Here is a 26,610-nt window from a genome sequence, read left to right as displayed (position 1 = left end):
TCACCCTCTGTTCCCAAGGGTCAGACCAAACACCTGGGCCCCCAGGGTTCCCTAATCCACCAAATTCTAGACTTAGCCTAGCCTCAGCCATGGGGGTCAAAGCATCTGGGGGTGGAGGGAAGATAGCACGCAGGGGTAACAGCCTAGGACAGGGCCTGGAGTTGCTTCCTGCCCCCACCCCCTGAGCAAGGAAGCACAAAGGTTGGCAGGCCCCCCACTCCTCCCCGGAAACCTGGCAGTTTATTTCTGTCTCTGGGCCCCCAGTTTCCACAGTCAGTCCAGGAAGGCTGGCAGCAGCTGGCTTGGAGGGGTGGAGCTCCTGCTCCCTCAGGGGTCCAGCTGCTACCCTGCCCCAACCCCACCTGCCAGGCCAGACTAGACTCCAGAGTCAGAGGTGACATTGGGATGAGTGAAGCAGGAGCTGGAGGCCAGCTGGTCAGGACTCCAAGGGAGGGACACGGCCCCTCCCCAACCCATAGCCTAGAGGCTCTCCCAGGGTGAGTCAGTCTATACCCAGTTCAAGTCTGCTAAGAGTAACCTCTGGTGTGTCCAACTCTATTTATTCCAGATCATTCTGGCTCATGACTCCTCTGCACCCTGGTCCCAAAGAAAAGCCTACTTCTAAACCTGTGCTGCCCAATATGGCAGAAACTATCTATTGAGCACTGGAAATGTGACTAGTTGGAATGGGTATGTGCCATCAGTATAAAATATACACCAGATTTTGAAGTCTAAATATGGAAAAAACTAAAATATCTCAATTTTTATAATGATGATATGTTGAAATAATATTTTGGATATATTGAGTTATATGAGATATATTATGAACGTTAATTCAGTTATTTCTTTTTACCTTGTGTGGCTCCCATTACTACTATTTCTATTGGTAAGCGCTGTTCTAGATCATATGGTGTTCTGGCGTAGGACCAAGACTTGGCCTGCTCTAGAATAATATCTGTGTGGCTTCAGCTCATCAATTTCCCAATATCCAGACCACAGCCTGTATGTGGGTCTAAATCTCACCACTCCACCCCACCCCACTCCAGCTTTCTGTGAATTTAGACTCAACCAGAGATGATGGCTTAGTCTGCTTTAAATCATTGTCTAGTATATTTCTTGTTAAACAATTCCCAATATCTAGATCCCAGCAAGAATATGGCTCTAGACCACCTTCTAGGTCATCCAGCCTGACACCCCAACCTTGTTTGCTTAGAAATCACTGTCTAGTAAGATTTAAGATCTAGAAAACTTCAGGAGGAGAGGTTCTCAATCAGGGGTTGGCAAACTGTGGCCCAAGGGCCAAATTCAGTTTTTATAATTCAAGTCTGATTGGAACTCGGCCATGTTCATTCCTTTATGCATAGTCTATGACTGCTTTCAAGGCACAATGGCAGTGCTGAGTACTCATGACAGATCGAATGGTCTACAAAGCCTAAAATTTTCATTAACTCTTTACAGAAAATGTGCCACCTGTTCTAGAGGCCCAACTAGTCCAACCCACAATAAATGCAGATTCCAGCCTGAGACTATGGCTAGTCTAATCCAGATCACTTCCTGCAACACAGACCTGCTGATCAGGATCTAAACCAGGGCTGAACATGTGCCCCATGCTTCTTGGGTTCCAGATTCTGCTCTCCCCTCAGGAGATGGGCCCTAGTACTCTTCTCTGGGATGGAAAGGGTGTCTCCATTTCTGAATTCCCCTAAACAGATCAAGGCTCATTGGCCCTACTCAATGGCCTTGAGAAGGAAGGAGGGTAGATGCCAGAGACAGCACTGGAAAACGATTCAGGGTTAACTCCTTTCCTGCCAAGGGGGCACAATATATTCAGGCCAAAAAAAACAGTCTACCCCTTCCCAGCAGGCTGCAGAGTAGGTCACTTACCTAGGGGTCACGTGGGACAGATAATCAACCCCTCCAGAAGCTAGACCAGAGGGCTCCAAATGGAATCTTTACCTCCAACCATCTGATGCCTATCACCTCAGGCTGGCGTGGCACCACTATCCCCCTTTCTCACAGTTTACCTCTAGCTCTGCTTCTCCACGGCTTTCTTTGAAAATCCTCCCACACCTGCGTTCCTCCCTGCCATTTCTCCTTCCTCCATCCTAGAAATCCCAGCTGTAACTTTAGCTAAGATCTCAGGATCTGGAGCTGACAAACCCAGGCTTTAATTCCACCTCTGACTTTGGGCAAGTCACTCCATCTCTCTAGGCTTCCTCAGTTTCCTCATCTGTTAAACAGAAGAGTAATAATGGTACCTACCTCATAGGGTTGTTGTACGGACTTAAGATCATGATGTATGTTACTTTGCCCAGCACAATAAGCATGCAATGTTGGTTGCTATTTTTATTACTATTGACTATCTAGCTTGGTTCCATGGATGGACTTTGGCAGGTTTATAAACCTCGGAATATTTTAACCAAAACTTGTTTTTGTATTTTTTTGAAGAGAAGGCCCATGCTCTCATCTTCTTCTCAAAATGGATCCTTGGCCCAAATGTTTAAAAAAAGGGGTGGGGGGGGGCTTTAAGTTCAATCCAAATGAAGAAACAATGGCACACAGAGGGGAAAGGACTACCCTAGGGTCGCTCGGAAAATGTGAGGCAGACCCAAGGCGAGCCATCAGGAGTACTGTCTCCCAGGTCCCACTCACTCTTACCACTAGGCCAAGCTGTCTCTCTGATCTGACTTCATCATTTCTCACCTGCTCAGCTATTGACAGCCCCCCAGTGGGCTCTCCACCGCCAGATGCCTCCACTACATCTCTTGTACTTAGTGCCAGATTCATCTTCCTCAAATTGCATTCTCAAAATACTGTGTCCCTGCTCCAAAACCTTTCATAGCTCCCTACTGCTAACGACAACATCAAGGCTGAGGTCTTTAGCCTGACATGCAAGAGCCTTCACAGCCAGCTCTGGCCCCTGCCAACCTCCTCGTTGTTGCCTCTTGTCTGGTCAGTGGAGCTGACTTCTTCCTCTCTTCGCTCCCCCTCCTCATAGTCTCTATACCACCCACACAATCACTCAGTTCTGGACAGATTCTGCCCCTTTGCTCAATCACAGCGTCTCAGGCTCTGTCTGCTGCCCCCGCTCTGCCCTCAGGCTTGCTCCTAGGTCCAGCCACTCTCAGAACTCACCTTGATCAGGCCCCAGCGCTGGGGTATGCTGACCCAAACCGCAGCTCGGGCTCCAGGAGGCAAGCCTCTGCCCCTGCTCTCCATCCCAGCTCCACTCCTTGACACTGACCCACCTTAGCCACTGCCCATATGCTCTTCAGTTAACCTCTCTCTCGTTCTGTTCCCTAGACTTTCAGGAACACTACTCTTGTCACAGGGAGTCAGGTGGTTTAGCACTGTCCTCAGAGTCATGACTCCTGGGTCAGATTCTTCTCTTTGAACCTCAATGTTCTCATCTATAAAATGGGGACAGCAATCCTACAACTCGTATGATTCTCCTGAAGGATAAATGCCTCATAAACTGGAAGGTACTTTTTCTATTAAAACCTGCTGTACAAATATTACTAACAATAGTCTCTATTTATAAGTTTATTTAAAATTGCAACAATCCTGCAACCTTGGCACTCCCTAAGCCCTTTCCCGATTTCATTTTTCTCCTTGGCACTTATCAGCATCTAACAAAGCATATATTTTACTTATTTTTGTATTAAGTGTCTCTGTCACCCCCTAAATGTAAGCTCCTTCAGGGCAGGGCTTTCAATCTATTTAGTTCTCCGCTGTGTGCCCTAGAAAAGTGACCGATACCAAATGTGCAGTTGGTAGTTAATAAATGAATGAATGAATCAAGAGCTTACTATGTGCCAGGCACTGTGCTAAGCACTTCTCACAGATCACCTCATCTTAGGAGACAGGTACTACTGTCGTTACCCCTTATTTTGAAAATGAGGCCTCGAGTGGCTTACCCTGACACAGGGTAGGAAGCAACCTAGCTAGGATTTGACTTCAGGGCCTGCCCTCTTGATCACTATTCTCTATTTCCTGTCCACATTGGTGTGTGTGGGGGGTGTATTTCTATTTCTGCGTTCGCTAAGCCTCTTGAATCTATCACCCTCCCTATCTCCCTGGGGCTGTTACTCTCCCTGTGCCCCTGAGTCCACCAGCCCTCCCAACTCTCATTCTGACCTCTCTCAGCCATTTCCTCCCACTTCTCAGCCCTAAGCCATGCTGCTCATTCTCACCCCAGGGCCTTTGCTGATGCTGTGCGCTCTGCCTGGAATGCACTGACTCCATCTCTTTCAACTCTGCTGATTTCTCAAGACCCATCTTTTCCAGGAACCCTTGCATCCAGTCTTCACTTGCTCCCTTTCCTGAGCTCATGTCTTGTTGTTTACTGCTGGGAGAACCCAGTGGGAGAGAATATACTGACTTGGTCCATTCCCTCACTGTTCCCAGAATTTGGAGATCTTGCCCATCTCTGTCCTCCTAGCCAGGTCTCTCCCTCCTTCTGCTGGATTACTGTTCCCACCCCATGCCATCTCTCAATCAGGATGAAAGCTCTGTGATTAAGAGCCTGGCTTTTATGTCTCTCAAATTCCAGCTCCACCCCTCCCTACTAGCCGTGTTTCTTTGGGCATGTCACTATACTTCTCTGAACCTATTTCCTATCTGCAAAATGGGGGTAATACGAGCACCTGCCTCATGAGCTAATATGCCTGGCACATAGTATGCATTCAATAAATATCAACCTGTTATTTCTTCTATAACATTTTATCATGTCACTCATCCCCATTCTAAAGCCTCAGCCTCCTCTCTTCCTCTTCTCTGAATAGCCCCCTCCTCCAGAATTTACCTAACTGATGACAATAAGATTGCTAATACAGAGGGTGCCAAAAAAAAGTATACACATTTTAAGAAAGGAAAAAGTTATATTAAAATTGTAATATGCAATATATACTGATAACAAAAGATGAACACAAGTCTTGTGTATATATTTTTTGGCACCCCTGGTATATATCAACTACTTATTATCTGCAGCTGGTAGATATATGTCTGGCACCCAGCAGGTGCTTACTGAATAAATGAGTTAACTAGTTTAATCCTCATAGTGTCCCTATGGGGTGGGGGGAAACACTATTGTTATACCCATTTTACAGACAGAGAAATCAAGGCCCGGAGAGGGTAAGTGACTCTTCATGGTTAGGATTTAAACCCAAGAAGTCTGACTCTAAAGCTGAGACTCACTGCCCTCCTCATCATCACTATTCCCAGCCTGCTCTGCTCCAATGCCAACCCCCGGGGCACAACCCTTTCTTTCTCCAGAGGTTGGACCTTTGCATCTAGAAGGATTCTCACTGATCCCATGCTCCAGAGCTCAAACCCTTCACACTTTCTCTCTCTTGAACCTCACAAAACCCTATGGAGTCAGTGCCACATTATTTCCCCTTGACAGAAGAGCAAACTGAGGCTCAGAGAGAAATCAAGTAACTAAAGTCACACAGGATTCAAAGACCAAACTATTTCAACTGCATCATGTTCTGTTTTGTTTTTCTCCCATTGTCTTTTACAGCTGTTGATAACTGTTCACACACATCTGCCTTGTTTTTCCAGTCAGACAGCAAGCTCTCTGAGGGCACGGTCTGAGGCCGACCCTTCCACATCACCCCTACTGTGGCCAACACTGTAGCGGCATGGGCCATGCTCCAGGGGCTTCCTAACTGCTGATCTTCAGCTCCCAGACAGGTGCACCCGGACACGTGCCTACTCCCCACACAAAGCCGGTCTTGATTTGTGAGCTGTGTCTGCCCAGACTTGGGGTTGGTGAGGGCAGGCCTGGATCTCCCCTTTGACCTAGACTAGAGGTTCCCCAAAGATGCCATTATCTCACAGAAACTCAGGGCTCCATCTCCCACTTAGAGCACTAAGGAGGAAGAAGATCCTCATGGTTCAGAACAAGGTCTCCGGATCCCAGTGTTCCAAGTTCAAAGGTTGGCTCCACCAGGTACTGGCTGTGTGACCTTGGGCAAGTCACGAGGCTTAACCTAAGCCTCAATATTCTGATATGTAAAATAAAGGTGCTAATAATAGGGCTGCTATGATGATTAAATGAGTATCTGTTTATAAAGTTGGATGACTTTCTGGTACATAGTAAATGCTATGTGTTTGTTAAATAAACCAAAATAAAGGGGTGGCCTGTTAGGTCACTTGGTTAGAGTGTGGTTCTAATAACACCAAGGTTGAGGGTTCGATCCCCACGTGGGCCACTGTGAGCTGTGCCCTCCATAAATAAATAAATAAATAAATAAATAAACAAACAAATAAATAAAAGTAGGGTTCCACCTAGACAACTGAAGACACATATGGAAATGGAAACAGGTGGCAGAGACCTTATACCTCGGGACGCCCGTGTGGTAGGGACCCACTACTCCTCTCCCCACATCTTCCAGAGCCAGAGGACCCCATTTCCTGGGCCCATCGATCTTTTGACCTAATCCTCCTACCCTAATCCCCATACCACTTCCCCTCCCCCCTCTTCCAACTGTTAACTCATTCCAGACAGATTATAGCCAGAGGTCAGGCCCTGCTTCCCTTCATTGCTGCATGACCTTGGGCAAGTCACTCATCTTCTCTGAGCCTTACTTCCTCATCTCTAGGATAGATCCACCCTGGAGGTTTGTCTTAAAGATGAAACTAATAACTGAAATCGTGCCCACGGATGTGTTCACAAGTGCTTGGACATGGTAGTGTCCCACAGGCCTGAACACATGGACGGGTATGCTGTTTAGGCACTGGGGTGGGAAAGGGGGCTGCCATTAAAAACTGACACCCACTTTCAAAGTTTCCCCAGCAACTCCTAAGTAATGCTTAGGTTGCAAGCCCAACTGCCCGTCCTATTTAAACCACCACCCTATGACATTAAAATACTGATTCCTGGGGGTAGGCAGGGGCCTCATGTCAGGCCTCTCTTCGCCAAGTTATCTGAGGCCCTAAAGCAGACCTGGGGGGAGAAAAAGGAGCAGTAAGAGGGAGCACAAGTGAGAGGGGAGGAGGGCCCCTTTGGAGGAGAACCAGGGAGAGTGAAGGAGACCCCTGGGTTGAGAGGGGCAAAGGGAAAGAGGGACATGTCCCCAAGTCCCTCCCTCTCCCCCATAGCTAACTCGGCAATCACGTGGCCTGGCCTTCTACCCCTCTGAAAAGGAAGAGGAGCCAGCGGCAGCAAGTTGTGATAGACCATTACCCGTCGTTAATTAATTAAAATAAACAGCAAATTAAATACAGCAAAATTAAAATAGCACAGGAAATTAATTCTCTACCAGCCCCACCTCACAGGTGAGCTGCTTAAAGGGCCCCTTGCAGCCAGGATCCAGGACAGCAGGGAGGTCACCAGAACCTGCTTTATACCACACCTCCCAGCAACCCCAAATATCAGTGGCAGAACCCAGCTACCCAAGGGCGTTCACCTGGCTCTGCCACCCCAAGATTGGCCTCCTGGCTCCTTAACCCTCAGGGGACTCCCAAGCCCTGGGTCACATTCCGGAACCCAAGCCCTGCTCCTTGGTCAGTGGGCAGGAAGGTTGCTGACACCCTCTGGGCCAGGAGGACATATGGCCCACCTCTACCACCACACAGTACAGGGCAGGACAGAAGAGGGGACTTGGCCTTCTCTTCTGGGTCCCCTCTGGGGCATGGAGTCAGATCATGGCAAAGACTCCTCTCTTCCATGCTGAACTCCTGGCCCCTCATTTGGAGCACCTAAAATCTGTCTCTGGTGAACCCCACACGTTGCTCCGTTGTTTTCCTCAGAACGCTCCGGAAGAAAGCACTGCTGAAGCCCCAAATCCCAGGACAGAAGATACCCAACAAAGTGGGCTATATCAACCCCTAGGACATGACACACAATTCCCTCCTATACAAGACTAATTGCCTCATTGCACAGATGAGGAAACTGTGGCCAAGGAGGGTGAGACATTTGTTTGCCGTCATCCAACGGCTCAGTGGCAGAGCCTGGAGCAGAATGTCTAACGGGCATGGTCCATGCCACAACCAAAACGTGGGTTCTAGAGTACAGCTCAGCTCCGTGCTGAACCTCCTCTCAGCCTGGCCACCAAGGCCTTGCCTCCATAAGCCCATCCCACAACTCCCCCTTCTTGTGTCCCATACAACAGCCAGATTAGACTCCTCCACTTGACCTCTGACTCTTGTTTACATGGTTTCATATGAAGCTCCTTCCTCCACCACTGCTTACCTCAGTTTGACTAGCCTCTTTAGGGTCCAGCTCAATGCCTATTCCTCCATGAGCCCTGAGAGGTGCTGCCTCATCCTCCCAGTGTGCTTTGCCTCCACCCCTCTGCCTGGCCCTCTCTGTTATCTGAGTGAGCTTCCTGAAGCCATGGATACCTCGCCTCTGGGCCCAGCACCTGGCACACTACCCAACACTCAATAGGTCTTCAGTAAATGTCCTCATCCGATGTCCCCCAAGTCCTAGTGATAACTGACAATATGGCTATCATTTATTAAGCATTTACTATAAACCTGGCTCCTGCATTGTCCCATCCTCACAGGATGGACCAGCTCAAAGAGGCTATGTGATTTTCTGGCGTTACAGCTCTGGAACTGGAACTCCACTGGTTTTTCTTCTAAATGAATGTCCTCTCCATGCCGCTTGCCTCTTTTGGGTCAGACCACCATCATCAGCCTCCCTGCCTCCAGTGGATGGTAATAATAGGGCTGCTATTATTACCCACCCTGTCTCCTGTCATTAAAGACTTCCCATGACTTCCTGTGGCCCACTGGACAAAATCTAAACTTCTGAGCACGGCACCTAAACTCTGTGACATTTGGCTTCTGCCCTCTTTGCAGATTCTCTTCTAGCCTCTGAACGTTACTCCATTTTCCCAGCATGTAACCATCTGATTCAATTCCAGACTTTGCATACGCTGTTCCCGCTACCCAGAATACCCTTCTCATATTTTTCCTCGTGTGAATTCCTCCACATTTAATGATCGACGATTACCTTACAATCTAGTCAGACTACATAAGCAACAAACAAACCAGTCCCCAAATCGAGAGCTTTATGAGGGAAGGACCTGAGCCACCACAGTATCCCCAATGCTTCACACGAAATCAATACTCGATCAAAATTTATTAAATGAATAAATGAATGTTCCCATATATAAGTGTTCACGAAACAGAGAGATGACTAAGCCACAGTCTGCAGCACTGGAGGTGGAAGGGAAGAGACTGAGGCCAGGAAGGCCAAGGCCAGGTCGAGAGAGCAGTGACAAATACTGTTGGGACTGCTCTGCAGCAGAGCTACACTCCTGGCAGAGGGAGTGTTTGTGAGAGACAGAGGAAGGCAAGTGACGGTGTGAGGGAGGCTCTCAGTGTGTGTACGCGCGCGCACGTGTGAGAGAGTGGTGAGAATATATGTGGGGGAGTGTGTGCCGCATTTCTGAATTCGTTTGTGAGCGAGAAGGTGAGGAAGCATGTGAAGAAGGGCATGTACATGTGGGAAGACGACACGTATGTGAAGGAGAGCCTGTTTGTGTGTGGGTGAGAGCGTATGGCGTGAAGCCTGTGTGTGTATGTGCTGGAGGTTGGACATGTCTGCTGGCATGAGTGTGACTGAGAAAACCAACAAGGGGACACCTGAGGGGTGGTGGGAGTGAGAAACTGTAAGTGTGTGGGCCTGGGAGGGTGCCGTGAGCACGTGCAGGAGGAAATGGCGCGCCTGTGTGTCCCATGGGGAGGGTAAGGTAAGAGATGTCAGGGCGCTGCTGAGGGTGTGGCTCCCATGGCCTTGGCCATGGGCCCAGTGCCAGAGGTGGGGGCTGGCCCTGGGGCCACGATGGGGGGCTCTGACTGAGCAGAAGATTCCTCAGTTCTCTTCCTGGAGCCACAAGCACCAGATTACCATGTCCCCAGGCAGGAAGGTCGAGGAGGAAGCCCAGATGTGTGTGTGTGCTTTACATCTGTCCACAGCAAAACCTCTGGGCATTTATTTGTCTTTGTCTGTGTCCAGGAGTGCACGCCTGTGCTTGTGTGCGCACTGCGGGCTGGTGTCTATGCCTGTCTTTGTCTCTATATGTATCTGGGCCTTTGTCTCGGTGTGTGTGGCTGTTGGTCTACGCCTGTCTGCAGGACTGTGTCTGGGTTTGTATGTGTGTAAGTGTATCTGTGCCTACGGGGCACTGTGTGTCCTTGATCTGTGCATGTCTAAGCAGAGCTGCAAGCATTCCCAGGGAATGCCTGTTTGTAGCTGTGGGTCCATGTGGCCTTAGCGTGAGTGAGGAAATGTGCTTTTGAGGCTGTGGGTCTAGATCTGTGCATCTAAGTGTGAATGTGTGCTTGTGTCTCTGCATGTGAGACTCCGCCATGTGCTGTAGTATGGAAATGCTTATCTGTGTCTGTGGGATGTACGTTTGTGAGACCAAGGATATGTGTGTATCTCTGTGCCTGTGCCTGTGTGTGTGTACGTGTTGGGTGTGAGGGGTTTGTCACAGACTGGTGAGCAAGTTAATCTCAGACTCCGTGACACGTGGAATAAAATCACGCTCCCATAATGGGATCATTCGTCTTCCTGTCCAAGGAGAGAACCAACTCTTCACCCTCCACGCTGGGGGAGCCAGTGGGGCCAGGGCCAGGCACGGGCCCCCACCCAGGCCCCCTTCTGGCCTCAACACCCCACCCCCACCCCTCCTCTGCTGCACCAGGCCCATTCTGCCTCCAAAGTGCCCTGGTGCCCACTGCGGGCTGGGCTGGGCTCCAGGACATGTGACCAAGCCTTAGAGGCCTGCCCTGGGCCCCCCAGCCCCACCCACTGCTGAGGAGGGCCCTGCCCCAGAAGGAAGGGGGGTACAGGAAGGAATCTCTGGGCCCCTCCTTCTCCTGGAGGGGAGGGATGAGCTGCAGGCCCAGCCGGGATTTTCCATCTCTCAGCAACAAGATTCCTGGTGAGCAGGCTGCAGGGTTTGGCAGGGAGCCTGCTGGAGACCCGCCCTCACCCACTAGGATGCCTGGGTCCCCAGGGCCAGGCAGTAGTCTGTTCCCTGGGGAGCCAGGAGGGCCCCAGAACTCTAGCCTACTGCTGCCCAGGCCTGTGACCCTTCAAGCCTCCCTCTTCCAACCAAAGATGGCTCCACAGCCCCCAGGCAAACCATCAGCCATCCTCTGGCCTCCCCCCAGCCTCAATCTTTGCTTCAGAAAGCCATCCCAGTCCAGCCACGCAGCACCACCCACTCCCCGCCTGAACCTCAGCACATACCCAGCCTGGGTTCTAGACCTCACCTCTGGGTTTGAGGGCTCTCAAGGCGAGGGCTGTGCTTCTCTCAGACTGGGGCTTCTGAGGACAGGGCCATGTGTCCTGCAGCTGTGAAATCCCTCTCAGTCTTGGTGCTCCTTCCTGACTGAGCAGACAGGTACCAGGAGAGGATCTAAAACCCCAAGTTGAGGAAACTGAGGTACTGAAGCCCTATGCCCTACCCACCACTACGAATCGGAGACCAAAGCTAGTAGTCTGGACACACAAGGTCTTTATCCTGCCCAACAGTAGTGGCTGCAACTCTTTCTTCCTCATAGGGGCGCAATTTCAGAAGGGGTTGAGCATCAGTTGGAGGGAGAGGGAAATGGCGGACTCCCTTAACCCCAGCTTTGGGTGAGCAGCTAGAGAGGTTTGGTTAGAGATTAAGGTAGAGGAGGAGGGAAACAGACGTTCTAAGATCTATGAGCTTAATTCTTCTCCCTCACATTCCCCTCAAAGCCCCCCAGAACCAGCCTGGTCCCTCCAGGGTCATGCTATGTGGCCCCAGGCCAATGTCAAGGCCCTAACCCATCCATCAGCTGTTGCCAGGGAGTTTCCACCCCAAAGAGTTCCAAAGGGAGGGGCTCAACTGACACTAGAAGCCCAGATTGATGGGGAAGGGGCATGGCTCTAAAGAGGGAACAGCCCCCTGAACCTTACCTCCCAGAAGCTGGGGGTTCATAACCTCCTGCAAAGACGGCTAGGCTGGTGGGTGGAGCCCAAAAGGAGGTGGCCTCTCAGCCTTGGTACCACACCCAGCCCCACCCCTTCAACAGGCCAGGAGACCTGGGATCCCACTGGGCCCTACAGCTCACAGGGTGTGTGACCTTGGGTGGTGACTGCTCCTCTCCAGGTCTCAGCCTCCCCACCGCTGGTTGCAGGAAGTGGCTTAGATATCCCAGGTGTTCCCACTTCAGCTCAGCTCCTCAGCACTAAGCTCTGCCCTCTCTCCAGTCTAGGGGTGTCACCCAGAATCTGGGCCAGATGAAGCGAGTCGTTGGCCGCTACCTGGAAGAGTCCCTGAAGCCACCCAAATCAGAACTGAAGAGCCTGTGGTGACTACCCCTCTGTTATACATCCATTTTCCAGAAGAGTGAAACTGAGGCCCTGAGAGAGCATCTGGGTCTGTGCCAAGACCTGAGTTTTACTGGTGGTTAAGAGCAGAAAGGACAGAAAGACCTAGATGAAAATCCCAGGTGTACCAGAAACTTATTATGAGAGGTCCCTTGCCTTCTCTCAGCCTCAGATTCCTCATCTATAAAATGGGTAACAGCGCCTCCCTGCTACAATTGTAAAGGTGAAAAGAGAAAATGCAAGTAAGGGCTGGGCACACTGCAGCAAGTGCTTACACAATGGTAGCTATCACGACTGTGGGTAGTGCTAACATAAACCCAAGTGGCCAGGGGAAAGGAGAGGATGGCTCATCCTCCAAACAGATCGGGACCCCCCAGGGCCTCGGCCCAGGAGGGCCAGCCAAATTCCTCGAAGCCCCCAGCTGTCTCCCCTATTCGTTAAAGACCTCTCATTAGTGAGAGTTGGGCACCTGCCCCTCCGCAAGTAATAAGCCTCATTAGTATCTTAGCCCCAAGCTCTGCGCCCAGGGTCTATGTGTGTGCACACGCATGAGGGTGGGGGGCTGCAACAGGCCACCAGCCAGGAGATAGCATCCTCGCCAACCACACCCCCTGCCTGTCATCAGCAGGGCCCGTCACCACCCAGCTTGTCACCTGCCTGCCTCGCACCCGCACCACCTGTCACCCACCCAGCTCGTCACCCACCCAGCCCATCACCTGCACCACCTGTCACCCACCCGGCCCGTCACCAGAGCTGCCTGACAGGCATCTGGGTGGGGGCACGAGACGAGGAGGAGAAGACCACAGGGGTGTGGAACTGGGGGCCCCAGAGACCCTGTAGGACCCCCACTTCAGCTCAGCATCCTGCAGCATTGCCATGGCAACCTCTCAGCCAAAACCACTTTCCCAAACATCCCCCGCCCCCCCACCAAGGCCCTGCTCTTAGCTGAGCTAAGGCTGAGAAGAGCCTGAGTGACAGCAGAATGGGGCAGGAAGGAGGGGTTCATCAGCTGGCTGGCCCTCACTTTGGACTCGGTTACTCCATCTGCAAAATGGAGGGGTGGAATGGGTGAGGCCCCTGTAGAGCAGCCCATTCCTCGCCAGCCTGGATTTGCTGAGCCAGCTGCCAGTTAACCTGTGAGGGCTGGGAGGTGGGACAAAAGGTCAGGGGTTTCTGGGTTCTTCCACAATCCTTTGCCTCTGGCACAGCCCAGAGAGGCTGGGCCTCTGGCCCAAGCTCACACAGCAAAAGAGGAAGAGTAGGTTGGAAGGGAGAGAGGGGGCTCTGCCACAGGACTGCCAGCTGGAGACACCACACTTGGTGACCCAAGGTGACCGGGGGCTGAGTTGGCCCCCACCTCCGAGCTGCATTATTTATAAAACCCAGAGCTCGAAGCTGAGCAACAGCTGCAGCTCTGCCCCTGGGGGGCACATGCCACAGTGGAATGAAGAAGACAAGGTGCCTCCTCGGGGAAGGCCCCTGGGGTCCCTGGCTCCCCCCACAGCTGGCTGTGGCAGGGGCTGAAGTGGGAGAGGGGCAACAGCCTTTCCTCTCCCATTCTGTCCTCTCCTCTCCTCCAGGCAGGCTGCGATAGGATTACTTCTGCATGACTGCCTGCTCCACGGGGTTCCAGAGACCCTCCTGCCTGCAGCAGTCTTTAAAATTCCTCCAGCCCAACCTCGCTCCCTTTCTCCCCGCAGTGAATGCTCCAGCATCTCGCATCTACTGCAGTGTGCCAACCGCTGCTGCCACCAAGCAGACTGGGGCCCAGGTCCCTGGTGCCCATGGGCAAAGGAGGACCCACCCTCAGAGTGTAGCCCAGTAGCCCTCAGAAGCCTCTGATGCTGGTCCAGCCCTACAGAGCATGGCTCAAACTGGGGTCAAGCATGGCAGTTCCACCAAGGTGGATGGGCACGTACGTGCAGACTCACCTGGTGGATCTTGGCATGCCTGCCCATGTCCTCTGCTGACAGAATCTGGCAGCCCCCACCTTGGCTCTGACACCCCCCTCCCTACCTCACCAATCCCTGCTACCCTTGGGGTGGGCAGACAGCTGGGCCAGGCCAGCGCCTGTGGTTCCCCAGGGCACAAGAAGCAGGCAGGAGATCGATCCACTGAATTTTTCAAGGCTCTAATGGAGTCTGCATCCCAGGACTTGGGGCCTGGGACACAGGGGATGTCTCGGGGACCCCTCCCTCAGCACTGCAGTTGCTTGTCTTTCAGATCTTGCAGGTCACCAGAACCTTTCTAGGAGCCTTCCCCCAGCAAGAAATGAGGCATGAGGGATCCCTGGGAAAGACATGGGATTGGGGGACTGTGAGCAATACCCAGAGGCCCCCCCAATATCCCCAGCCCTAATGCGGGCAGAAGGAGCTCAGCCTCTAAATCACTCCCCTCATCCTGCCCTCTGAGGCGGATTCTGTGCATCTGTAATTAGGGGGTGGAACAGATGGTGGAGATTCCGTTTAAAATCATGCATCTAGTAAAGTAACCTTCACTGTCGGAACTGACTCCCAGGGAGACCAAGCCCCAAGCCTGCAAGGGGGTTGGGAAGCAGGTCAATACAGCACCTTCCTAACTCTTTCCCTGAAGTCCATGGCCCAAAGTCCCTCTCAGGTGAGCCAAGGAGGGGGAGCATTTGGCAAGGACCGGAGAAAGCAAAGGCTGGGGGTATATCCCCTTGTTCCCCCCACAATACGTGCCAGAGTCAGGGCAGGGCTGGGTACTCAGAGTTCTTGGCTGAAACCAGGGTGACCAGGTGCCAAGAGCCCCCAAAGAGGCCCCAAGCCCCCAAAGCCCAGGCCAGGGTGCCCGGAGCACAGGGTCTTGGGTGGGGCAGCTTTGAACCAGATGTACAGCCTCACTGTCCAGGAATGAAAGGCCGGGGGCAGTGAGGGGGGTGGAGATGCCTCCCCAGGCAGAGGAGGAGCTGGGAAGTGGGGGAGGACTAGGCAGCGGAGAAAGAGAGCACACAAGAGTGACCAAGTCTAAGTATGTGTGCAAGGCTGAGGCTGGGGGGGGGTCTGGGGAGAAAAAGGTGGGTTGGGGGAGCTGTGATGGCGAGTGCTGGGGAGGGAGGGTGTGCTGGAATGTATGAGGGCTGTAGACAAACTGAGGCAGAGTACATGCCAGAGTGAGGTGGAGGTGCAGGGGGGCAGGAAAGAGCTGCTCACAAGCTGAGGGGTGAATGGGTGCATGCAGGGTTGTGACTGGGCTGAGGCTATATACGTGTGTGAGTGCAAGTCGGTGTTTGGAGAGATGTGGGGACTGTCCCTGGGCCCTTAGAGCGCTGAGAGTACTGAAGCTTGTACAGAGGACTGCCTTCTGGAGGTATTCCGTCTGGGGGTAGGGGGGTGGGGAAGTGTGTGTGTGTGTGTGTGTGTGTGTGTGTGTGTGTACGTGCACACACTGGAGTGTTTGGGGGTATACTGGGGGCCATAAAATGTGGGCTTTGGTTAAATACTAGGGTTGCAAATATCTGTAGGTAGGCATGCGGTGGTTGTGTGTTTAGAACAGGGGTGTCCAAACTATGGCCCGCGGGCCAACTGCGGTCCGCAATCCATTGTTAATTGGCCGGCAGCAAATTCCAAAAATATATTTAGTTTACTTAAATAAACCAGGTGAAGCAATACCTACTTCACCTCGAGTGAGTGGCCCGGCTGTTTGTGTATTTTACCGCATATGGCCCTTGGTGAAAACCGTTGAAAAAAGTTTGGACACCCCTGATTTAGAAGCATGTGGGGCTGTGTGTATTTGGGGAAGCCGGATGTCAGGAAGGTGTTTGTATGTGGAGTAATTGTGTGTTTGTGGAGGTGTTGGGGCTGTGTGTTGTAGGTGGAGCAGTTGTATGTCTAGGGGTGTTGGAGCTGTAAGTGTGTAGCAAGCAGTTTGTACATTTAGGAGGTCGTAGGGGCTGTAGTTGGGGCCCTGTGCCCACACAGGTGACAGGACTGCAGGGTGAGTGTTGGTACCCCTCTGGGGAAATGAAGGACCGAGTCGCGGCCTTTGTTCAGGACCCCAACTGGGCGCTACCGGCTAGAACCCCTTTTTGGGGGGGTGCCTGCCCACCTCCAGACCCTGTGCTGAGACAGGCATTCCATCTGTCTCCGCCTCCTCGCTCCCTGGGGGGTAGCAGTGGATCCTAGCCCACCCATCTGCCTTCAGATGGTCGAGGCAGGAGCTTCCACAAAGCTGCCTGGAGGGCATCACTGTGTTTGAAGAGGCATGGCTGGGAGTGGGGGGAACTGCACAGCAAACAGTCCTCATGGAGGCTCCTTTGAAAACCACTGACGCCAGGAGAGAGGAAGAGGGAGGACAGGGGCGGGTCTGTCTGTCCTTGTGCGTCTGTGTGGGTCAGTGCCCGACTGTGAGCTTTGGAGCCCCTTCGCATGTGTTTGCGCTGATGGCGTCTGTTCAAGCAGCATTCTGGCCTAGCAAAACAGCCCTCCAAACGAGCTCGGCTCCATGCTCAAGCCTCACACAGGCAGCGACCCTCTCATACACTATGCACACTGCCTACACTCACACACTAACACCCCAAACACCTTCCCATCCACCAAACACCGCACCACATCCATACACATGCAGCTCACCCCCCGGGTCCGTACTGTCACATATATACACCGATCACTCCCCCCCACACTCTGCAAAACCAGGTGGCCACACACACCTGCCACACGTCCACGTATCCACACATACATACCTGACAAGTAGCTAGCACACATTCACCCACACTCCACTTGGCTCTCCGTGTGACACCCATGTCCCATTTCACATGCACTCAGTGTTTCTCACACACACCATAACAGACACTCGCCATCCCTTGTATCTGTACGTATGTATACATTTTTGTACGTGCACACATACCCCCTCACCAACTCTCAGCTCTTTCACACCACCCAATTCACCTGTGTCCGGCTCCGGCCTTGTACCTTCCCAGGAGGGCTCCCACTGGCTGAGGGCCTCCTGCCCCGCCACCCTACCAGCTGGGTCAGAGTGAGGGGACATCCAACCCCAACCCCAACCCCACTGCTCCCCGGGAACCCTAATCTTCATCTCCAGAGGAAAGAGTGTTCTCTCTGCTCTGGTGTGACATACATTATGTGTGTAACTGTATGCGTGTCAACATGTCCTGAGACCCCATGAGGCCTGTGTGTCACTGCCTCTATGTGTAAGGAAGCATAGGTACACACTTATTATGTTTGTGAGATTCGAAATGTGTGACGGAAGAGATTTGGGTCACAAAATGTATGTATGTGTGAGGCAAGGCCTGTATGGACAGGTGTGAGGATGGGGGGGTGCATTTGGACAAGACATACACTCAGTGAGTGATGACTGTGAGGTGCTATTTTCTGAGACCAGAGGTATGTACATCTGTGAGTAGGGGTCAGGGCTGGGAAAGCTGCTCTTAGCAACTCCCTCGCCTACAAAAAGAGCAGGGAGGAGGGGTCTCTGGTCTGTCTGTCTGTCTGTCTGTCTGTCTGTTTCTCTCTCTCTCTCTCTCTCTCTCTCTCTCTCTCTCTCTCTCTCCCTCCCTCCCTCCCTGACCTCTTTAGCAGCTGGAAACTGAGCCGGGGGTGGAAGGAATGGAGACTTGGCTGGCCTGGGGGTTTGGGGAGGGAGGCAGGAGAAAACACCTTCCAGATTCTCATCAAATCCCTGTTTGTGGTTTGTAGCCTCAAGTCTCTCCTCTCTCTTTCTCAGTCTGGGTTTCCCTCTTTCTTTATCTCTTCCTGTCCCTCCCTCTCCCCCGCCATCTCTCTCTTTCTCCCATCTCAGTCACCTGGTCACTCTTCCTGGATGGCCCTGTCTCCAAGTCTCTGTCTCTTTCTCTCTCCCTAGGCTCTTCCATCTTTCTGACCTCTCTCTACCAGCACCTCTGTCTGTCCGTCTCTTCCTGTCCTGGTCCATCTGTCCGTGTCTCTCCGTCTGCTTGTGTGTGGGTGTCTCTGTCCATCTGTTTCACCACCCATCTGTCTGGTTGTCTGTGCTAGTCCTTCTAAGAGTACCCACTCGCTTCCCGAGGCACCCTCCTCCCCCAGGTCAGCAAAGGCCTCTCCTGGCTCAGGGGGTGGGGAGGAGGTGCAGAGCTGCAGCTTCTGGAAGCTTCAGTAGCAGCTGGGCTGAGCTGGGAGTTCGGGGCCAGCCAGCTGCAGAAGCAGCCCCTCCCCTGGGCTCTCAGGCCAAGGACCCCAGAGCAGAAATAAGAGAGAAAGCAGGGCCTCACTGCAGCTGAGTTTGTGTACGTGTGTAAGGGAGGAGGCAGGGGGCCTCACTTTACCCTCACTTCACCGTCACCCCCCAAAGCCAGGCCCTGCAGGAGAGGGACCCTTAGTGCCCACCTTCCTTATCCCTAGCCAATGGAAGAAATGCTGGGATCCAGGAGGGAGCAGCAGGGGATGCCAGGCCCTGCGGGAGAGGGATCCTTAGTGCCCACCTTCCTTATCGCCTAGCCAATGGAGGAAATGCTGGGATACAGGAGGGAGGGGCAGGGGGGGGAATGCCAGACCTTGGGGGTAGGAGGGGCTGGGAGCCTTAGCTTCCTGTCAGTTGGGGGTGGGGGGGTCCTCCTCCCCTCCTCCTTTCCAGGCAGTCCCTGGGGATCTTTCCAATTCTGGTCCCAGCTCCAATCATGAGGGGCCGCATAGGCAGTCCTCACTAGTTCCCACAAAGGCTGTTTCCACCTCCTACTTTCCCCAGAGCCTCTGACCTGCAGGGACATAGGGGATCACATGAGTGTAACCCTCCTCCCCATGTTGAAGGTGGTTGGGGACCTGGAGACCTTGGCCCTATTTAGGCACTGGCTAATCTAAGAGGCCCCAGATAGCCCACCTACCATCAGCAGACCACCACCACCACACACACACACACACACACACACACACACACACACACACACCGTGCACCCCAGCACTCATGAACAGCCACTCCCTCTCCTTCGCCCAGCAACTCAGCGTTCAACAGGGAGCCTACCCCGAGACCGTGCACCCTTGCCTGCACCAGTGGCAGCTCCAACAGTGCCCCCAGCACAAAGCCAGCAGCTGGAGACAGCTTCTCTGAACACCCTCCCAGGATACTGTGTCCCCCACTCCCTCTCCAAGAATAGCTCCCCGTCCAAATCCCACAATAGATGAAGAAACTGAGGAAGGGATGGGAGGACACCCATCTGTCTGGGCTGGGTGTCATTTCCCCTGAGACCCTGGGGTGGGATCATAAATGAGGAAAGGGAAAGGAAGGGATAGTGCAGGGGCAGAATCTTCTTTCTTCCTCATCTACCATGGGCAAAGTCCATATTGCGGCACCCTCCGCACAGCCCTATGGTTGGGCCAGGGCCAGGGGCTGGCTCCCTCCCTCCAGAGCTCTCCTTGCCCCTGGCTGGGCCCCCTCCCGCTCCTCACTTCAGAGCAGCCCTCCCTGCCCTCTCCCTCCCAGAGCTGGCTCTCTCATCTTCAGCTCTTGGAAGCCTGACTCACTGTTTCCCCTCCTCTCTCCCCTCCCTCCCTCTCTCTCCCCGAGAAGCGGCGCCTCCCCCTCCCCTGGGGGGGCTCTGGCCACAAGGGTGCCTGCCTGCTCCTCTCTCCAGGCTCCAGCCCCCCTCCACAGCCCCCCTCCACGCCCAGGAGGCCCCCTGCAGCTGTTCCAATTCTCTAGCTACAGAGAGGTGGAGTGCAAAGAGCCTGGGTCCCAGGCCCAGCCCTGCCAAGCCTCTGTGACCCGGGGCAAGTGGCTCCCCTCTCTAGACTTGATTTCCTCCTGTCAAACAAGGGAGGGGTTTCAACTGGCATCTCTGGGACCCTAGTATTCCCCACTTTTAAACCACGGTGCCTCCTGGCATAGAGCACCCACAACCTGTGGGGTGCTGACCCTGCTTTAGGTCCCAGCCCCGGGTCCAAAGAAGAGCTCTACTCAGTCCCCAGACATTTGGAGAAGGCAGAGGGGAGACACTGCCCTGGAGCAGGAGCATGAGTCAAGTGATCCCCGGAATCCCCCTGTCTCCCCATTCTCCCTCCTCCTGTGGGAATCTCTCTCTCTCTTTCTCCCACCTGTCCTCCTCTCTCTTCCCAGAGACATTTGCTTGTCTCTCCTCCAAAAAACAATTGAGCATTTGATATTGGGTGAGAGGCCCTCAGTGCCTGCTCATTTCAGGCTGTGGTGTGCAGAGTGGCACATGCCTAGGCTTTCTTGGTCACCTTGACCCCACCTCCAGGGGCTATGATCCTGGCTCTTCTCCTTGTGCTTTCCCTCTCACCCCCTCATCACTGGCTTCTGTCACCATCTTCCCCTCTCTCCACCTCCAATGTGGCCGTCTGGGTCTCTCTCCTCCCTACCTCCCCCATTCTAGCCCAGCTCTGGGGTGGGGGGATCTGCTGACATTAGCAACAATGTTACCCTTGCTCCCTCCTGCAGTCCCAGCTCTATCCCATCTTGGTTTCCCCCACATGGCTCAGTCCCAAGAGACCTGGGGACCCAGAAACAGAGCTGGGCTCCATCCCATAATAGTGGTCTGCTTGGCTTCACTCAACCAGACCAGAAGTGCCTGGGCATCTGGTATGAAGGCATGGAACCTCTGGGTCTTAGCTGGCTGGCTGGCATGAGATATAGAGCTATTACACACACACACACACACACACACACACACACACACACACACAGAGTTCACCTACCTAGGGCTGGGGTGGGGGTTGGGGGGGGTCTGAGGGAGATTAGGTTTGCCTGGAGAAAGACCCAGCCCAATGGGAAATAGAGGCAAGAGTGGGGAGTGGCCCAAAGTCAGTGCTCCAGGCTGATCTGAGAAGAATATCCCTCTGGGGCCCTGCCAGTCCAGAGCAGCCCCCCCACCCCAATGTCCCCTGGCTTCTGCGGGGGGTCAATTTGCCCCTCAAGCCTCTAGCACAGCTGCAACAATCAGGTGGAGATTCCATCCCTTAATCTCCTTTAGGATTCAAGTCCAACTTCCCCATAGTATGCCTCCACGTAACTCTACAGGGGGTTCCAGAAACCTTCCTGCCAAGATCTAAGATCCAAGCAGGTGGAATGGGGGGAACAAAGCCCCCCAACTCCCGAGCCCCTTCACCAAAGGCCCACTCAAAAGCTGGGGAACAATGCAAAATAATCCTGGAACCCTTATACCCCTAAGCTGAGAAGCTATGCTGTCCATCCACAGCACCTTGGGGGGGCTGGGGCTCCTTGCCCCCAGGACCCTGTTCCAGACCCCCCACCCCAGCAACCATAATAAACAGCAAGCTCTTTCTTTATGACACCAAATTTCTCCAAGCCCAACAGCTCCTTCCATCACTACCTCAGCCATAGATCACATTAAAAACTCACAGAGGGCAACTTAAACACATCACATTTGTTTCTCTCTATATTATTTCAAAAGTAACGGCATTAAAAATGGATTTTACTACAGAAAATAAATATCAGCACGTGGCCCGGGAGCCCAGGCAGGGGGAGAGAGCCCACCCAGAGAATGTCCCTGAGGGCTTAGGCACAGCTTAGACACTGACCAAGGAGGTGGCTGAGAGGCCAGATTACACCCTGGAGTATGGGGGGATGCCCGGGGAGGGGGCAATGCCTGCTCACCTGGGCACCTGCTCCAATGCCAGACCAAGAAGGACAAGAGTACTGGTTTGGATTGGTGCTCATAGGTCCCCCAGAACTCGTGCCCTCACTGATCTTTGCAATCTCTGAAGGGTGGGAGCTCTAGCACAAGAAGTTCACCAGTCTCTGGGGGTTATTCCAACTATTGACACAGCAAGAGAAAAAAATGAATTCAACTTACTATCCAGTTTGATTTTCCATTACTATAAAAATAAATATACATCTGCTCAAAAGAGGGAGATGGCAAGCAGCATGCACATGCCACCTGGGGGGTCCCCACACAACTCACCACCACAACCCAGCACTCCCCCCCAAAGGCGGGGGTGGGGAGGGGAGGGTGGATAGACTGGTAATCTTTCACTTACAGCCCCAGCTCGAACAGCTACACAACCGGGCCACACTGAACAGGAACAAGCCAACAATAGAAACACCCCAAATGCTCCTGGCAGGACTCTGCCCAGGCCAAAGCACATGCCCCCGCCCCGCTGGTGGCAGCAGTGGACAAAATGTGGCCACCCTGACCCGGAGGCAAAGCTTGTCCTCACACCCTGAGCTCTGCCCAGGGAGCTGGGGCCAAGTCCCGCCTGACACCAACTGGTCCGGCGGGAAACGCCTGCCCAGCCAGACATGCACAGGCCCCCCCAAGGGTCCCTCCTTGTGTTCAGGGACCAGACTAGTGCAGCCCAGCCCTGCCTCCCAGGGTGATGCCTGGGCCCAAATTCAGCTGGCCCTGCCAGTCAGGCACTGGTGCAGAACGGAGGGCACCAGGCTCAGCCCCTCCCAGCCCAGCCTCAGGGCCCCCAAGCTAGAAGGGAGGGGGGACTCCCCACCCCTCCACATCTGGCCCTGGCCCCCAGGGTCTGCGGTAGAAAATTCCCGCCCCCGCTTCTCTCTCTCTCTCTCCCTCCTCCCTCTCTGTGCCCGCTGCCCGCCTCAGGGACAGCCCCAGCTCCCGCCTCCGGCCAGCAAGGCCCACATCCTTCCTCCCTCAGCTGGCCCCTTCGCCTGGCAGGAGGCTGGGGGGTCAGGCTGCTGGGGAACCCCTCCAGCTCCCATCAGTCCTCATCCCCAGCCCCCAAACTCTGGGTTGCTGTCCCTTTTCCTGTAGAACAGGAAACAAGGTTATTTCCTAGACTCAGAGCCAGCCCCCTGCCCCTCTGGCTCTGCCCGGGGACCAGGACCCAGCAGGGGAAGGCGCCCTGAGCCAGAAAGCAGCGAGATTCAGCAATTCACCCCCAGCTACCAGCCCAGGGGGCTGACAGCTGTCACTCAGCACCCCACCCCCTGGGGAAGAGGGGGCCGATTCAATCAGAGCCCCAGAGGAAACACATTGATAGGCGATTATTTATTTATTTATGCAAAAGTGAGCCGACTTTGTTCGCCAGGTAACCGGGCACGCGGCCCAACCCCTCCAGCCCTGGCCGCCCCCAAATCCCTCCTCCGCCCCACACCCCCTCAGGGTCATTAGGTCCCCGCCCCTCAACTCCCAGAGCACCAGCGGAACCTTGGGATTTGGGGGTTGGAGGGGAGGGGCTCCTCCCTCCGCAGTCTCCCCCTTTCCCAGCGCCGTTCCTAAAATCCAGCCTTGTTCTCCGCTCCCACGGTCCCCCCCTTAATTCCCCCCCCCCCATTCTCAGCAAGCTGGAAAGCAAATTGCAGTTTTAAATCCAAAGACGGAGGGAGGGGGAAGGAGGGGGCGCCGGGCAGCGCTGGGCGCGCACCTCGCCCCCGAGCCGGGGGAGCCGCGGGGCGGCCAGGAAACCCGAGAACCCCCCCTTCTCGCCCCCCCTTCTCGTCCACCTCCCCCTCCCCCTTCCCGGCGCTGCCTGCCAGGCTTCCAGCCGAGCCCAGCCGAGCCGCGGGCCCCGGTGGAAACAAAGACCGATCGCACCGCGGGCACCGCAACCACGGGGTCCGGCAGACCGGACCGGGGCGCGTGAAGGGGGCGCAGGGCCCCCCCTGGCGCGCTGCACAAAAGAGCCCGGCCAGCCGGTCCCCAGCGGGGGTCTAGGGCTAGGGAGGAGGCGCCACTCACCGGAGTGCTGGGCTGCCGGCTCCGTGGGTCCGAGCCAGGCAAGGGGCTTTGGGGGTCGTCAGTCTTCCGGCGGCGGCAGCGACGCGGGCGCCCGGCTGCTGGGGAGAGGAGTCGTGAAGGAACCCTGAGCCGCCCGCTGTTGCTGACAGCATGGCTTGCGCCTGGGCTCACATTCTCCGCCGCTAACTCCGCTGGACACGGCCCCCAGCTCCCGCGGCGCCCCCCCCCACCTTGATCACTCCTTCGCTCTCTGGCCCCCCTCGCTCCCCCCGCCGCGCACACACTCACAGCCCTGGACACCCCCGCCCCCACCCCCCCAATTGCAAACCTGGGAGGGAACGCGCCCCGCGTAGTCCTGCTCCTGCTCCTCCTCCGCCCTCCTCCCTCCCGTTCGCTCTGGCTGTCTGTCTGTCTCTCTGACTGTCTCTATCTCTCGCTCTCTCTGCCTTTCTCTGCTCTCAGAGCTGGGTGGGAAAAGGAAATGAGGACAGAAAGCAGACGCTGGCTTTGGGTGGTGGTAGCTGGATTCCCTCTCCCTCCCTCCCTCTCCTCCCCTCCCTCCTCCTGCCTTCTGCTCTCTCCGCTGCGAGCGGGGCTGAGCGCAGCCTGGCGGGTGGCTCGCTCTGCCCGCCCGCCCGCCTGTCTGTCTGTCTGGTCTGCCTCGCTCGCTCCCTCCCTCCGTCTCTCGCCCTCGCCCTGCCTGCCTGCCTCTCTCCGTCTCCGCCGCCGCCGCCGCTGCCTCTGCGAGCTCGCCTTACCTTCGCCGCTCACCATCCGGAACCCCAGGGGGGAGCGCGCGCGCGGCACGCCGGGACTTGTAGTCCCCGCCCCGGCCGCTCGGCGCGCGGAGCGGGCGGGGTCAAGCGGGCTGCTCCGACGGCGCGGCTCCGAGCCTGCCGGGACCCCAAGCCCCTGCACCTTCGGCGGGGACGCGCCCAAGTTTACGAAGAGATGCTGGTCTTCTCCAAGGATTGGGAACGTTTCCTCCGTTCCTTGTCCCCTGCGGGGGGCTCTGGCTGGAACGGAGGTTGCGGTGGGAGCAAAGGGGCGGGGCCTGAGAATGGAATGAGAGTCGAATGGAGGAGAATCAAGGGATTAGCCAAAGGACCTGCGACTTTCCGGGACGTCCCGATTAAATGGGAGAAGAAAAGAAGAGAGGGGAGGATGAGCTCTCTGAATTTGGGGACGATCTCCCTTTCTGAAAAGGTGTCTTATTGAGTAAAGCGCAAGGGCTTTATGCGGGAGGGCTGCTCCAGAAACCTCACAGCCCTACCAGCGCCTCCTCCTCACTCAGTGACTCCATCTCAAGCTCTGAGCTCTAGGTTTATCAGCCACAACTCCTACTTTTCCTAGAAGTCCAAGGGCGGCGAGGGCACAAAAGTCCTGGATAAGCCACAGATAAGACACACACACACACACACACACACACACACACACACACACACACCCTTCCTAAATTCGACTGAGCATTTTCATTGTGTCAGGAAGCAAGATTCAAATTCAACAGTTCAAAGCTCCTGCTGCGGCCAGGGGGCTGGGCTCAGCACTTTCACCTACCTCCTCTTCAGGTCACATCTGTTATCCAGCCCCTAGCTCTGGGCCCCCTGCCTGGCCTATCCCCACAGATGGAAATGTGCACTGCCAGGGCCTGTTTACCAAGGGGAGGTAGCTGGACAGCCCAGAAAGGAGAACTGCTGCTGCTGCCATTTACTGGACACCGCAGGGCCCTTGAGTCCTGCAAAGACCTACTCAAATGGCACTGTTAGCGTTTCCAAAGATGAGGGCATTGAGGCCCAGGTACCCCAATTAAGAAGTGGTAGAGCCCATCCAGATCAGGGTCTGGCTGATTCCAAAGCCCCCTGCTTAACCTCTGGGCCATAAAGGGAGTTGTGACTCACTAGGACTCTGTCTGATTTTCTCTCCCAGAGTCTGTGTCCTCCCTTGGCACTTCAATTCGACAAATGTTAACTGAGGTATGCAGGGCTCACAGAGGACACAAAGATGAGTAATGCATGGCCACTGTCCTGTCCTCAGTGTCTACCAACACCGGTCCTGACTGGTCCTGCAATAGCCCCACTTCGCCCGTATTCTGACATTCCTTTGCCCGTGTCTGTTGGCTTTGTCTGTCTTGCCCCATGTCTAAGGTCCACCAGCACTGCTTTTGTCCTTGACTCACCTGTTTCTGATTCCTCTTTTGGCCTGTGGGATGATGTGGGATAATGGCCAGCGTGTGACAAAGGCAGGTAGTGACATTTTGCCAAATGCAGCTCCCTGTCACCACCTTCCCTACACCTTCACCCCTCCTAAACCGCTCTTCTAGGACAGTCTGTAACACCCAGAGGGCAAAAGAGGGTGTCTGGAGAGCATTCTCTATTGGCCTTCTGTGGGGGAAGGGAGCAGCAGCAGTGGAGAGGTCTAGGGCTCTAAATGATACACCTATTTATCTGGTACCATGGAGCTGGCATGACCAGCTGGAGAGGCCCCCATTTGGGAGCAGCTTCTCCTTGTAGACGAAGCTTGGGTTCGAAGAGTTATTCACTGGATGGGAAGTATTAGAAGGTCAGGTATTCGTAAAAGCAGTGGTTACAATCACTGGGGGTCGTTTGCCGTAACCAAGTCTGAGCCTAACGTTATCACAAATAGATGAGGT

At 54.5% G+C, this 26,610-nt stretch overlaps 1 protein-coding gene across 7 annotated transcripts in view; it reads right to left on the bottom strand.

Moving 5' to 3' along the window:
* AHDC1 (AT-hook DNA binding motif containing 1) overlaps window positions 1-24,753 on the bottom strand; it is a 64,507-nt gene extending 39,754 nt beyond the window's left edge. For 2 of the 7 annotated variants that reach the window (XM_081055463.1, XM_081055469.1), the window contains exons 1-2: window positions 24,289-24,479; window positions 23,961-24,055 (exon numbers count right to left, since the gene is read on the bottom strand). The gene's annotated coding sequence lies outside the window, so the exon portion shown is untranslated. Of the gene's footprint in view, window positions 1-11,238; window positions 11,385-23,960; window positions 24,059-24,288; window positions 24,480-24,718 lie in introns of those variants that run through there. The other 5 variants (XM_081055468.1, XM_081055467.1, XM_081055465.1 and 2 more) reach the window with 5 other exon arrangements.
* Between the last annotated feature and the right edge of the window lie 1,857 nt (window positions 24,754-26,610).

This window comes from Rhinolophus hipposideros, assembly GCF_964194185.1.
Source record: "Rhinolophus hipposideros genome assembly, chromosome: 8".
Taxonomy (NCBI): Eukaryota; Metazoa; Chordata; class Mammalia; order Chiroptera; family Rhinolophidae; genus Rhinolophus; species Rhinolophus hipposideros.
Note: the sequence above shows the minus strand (reverse complement) of the source record. Positions and strands in the feature narration are given on the sequence as shown.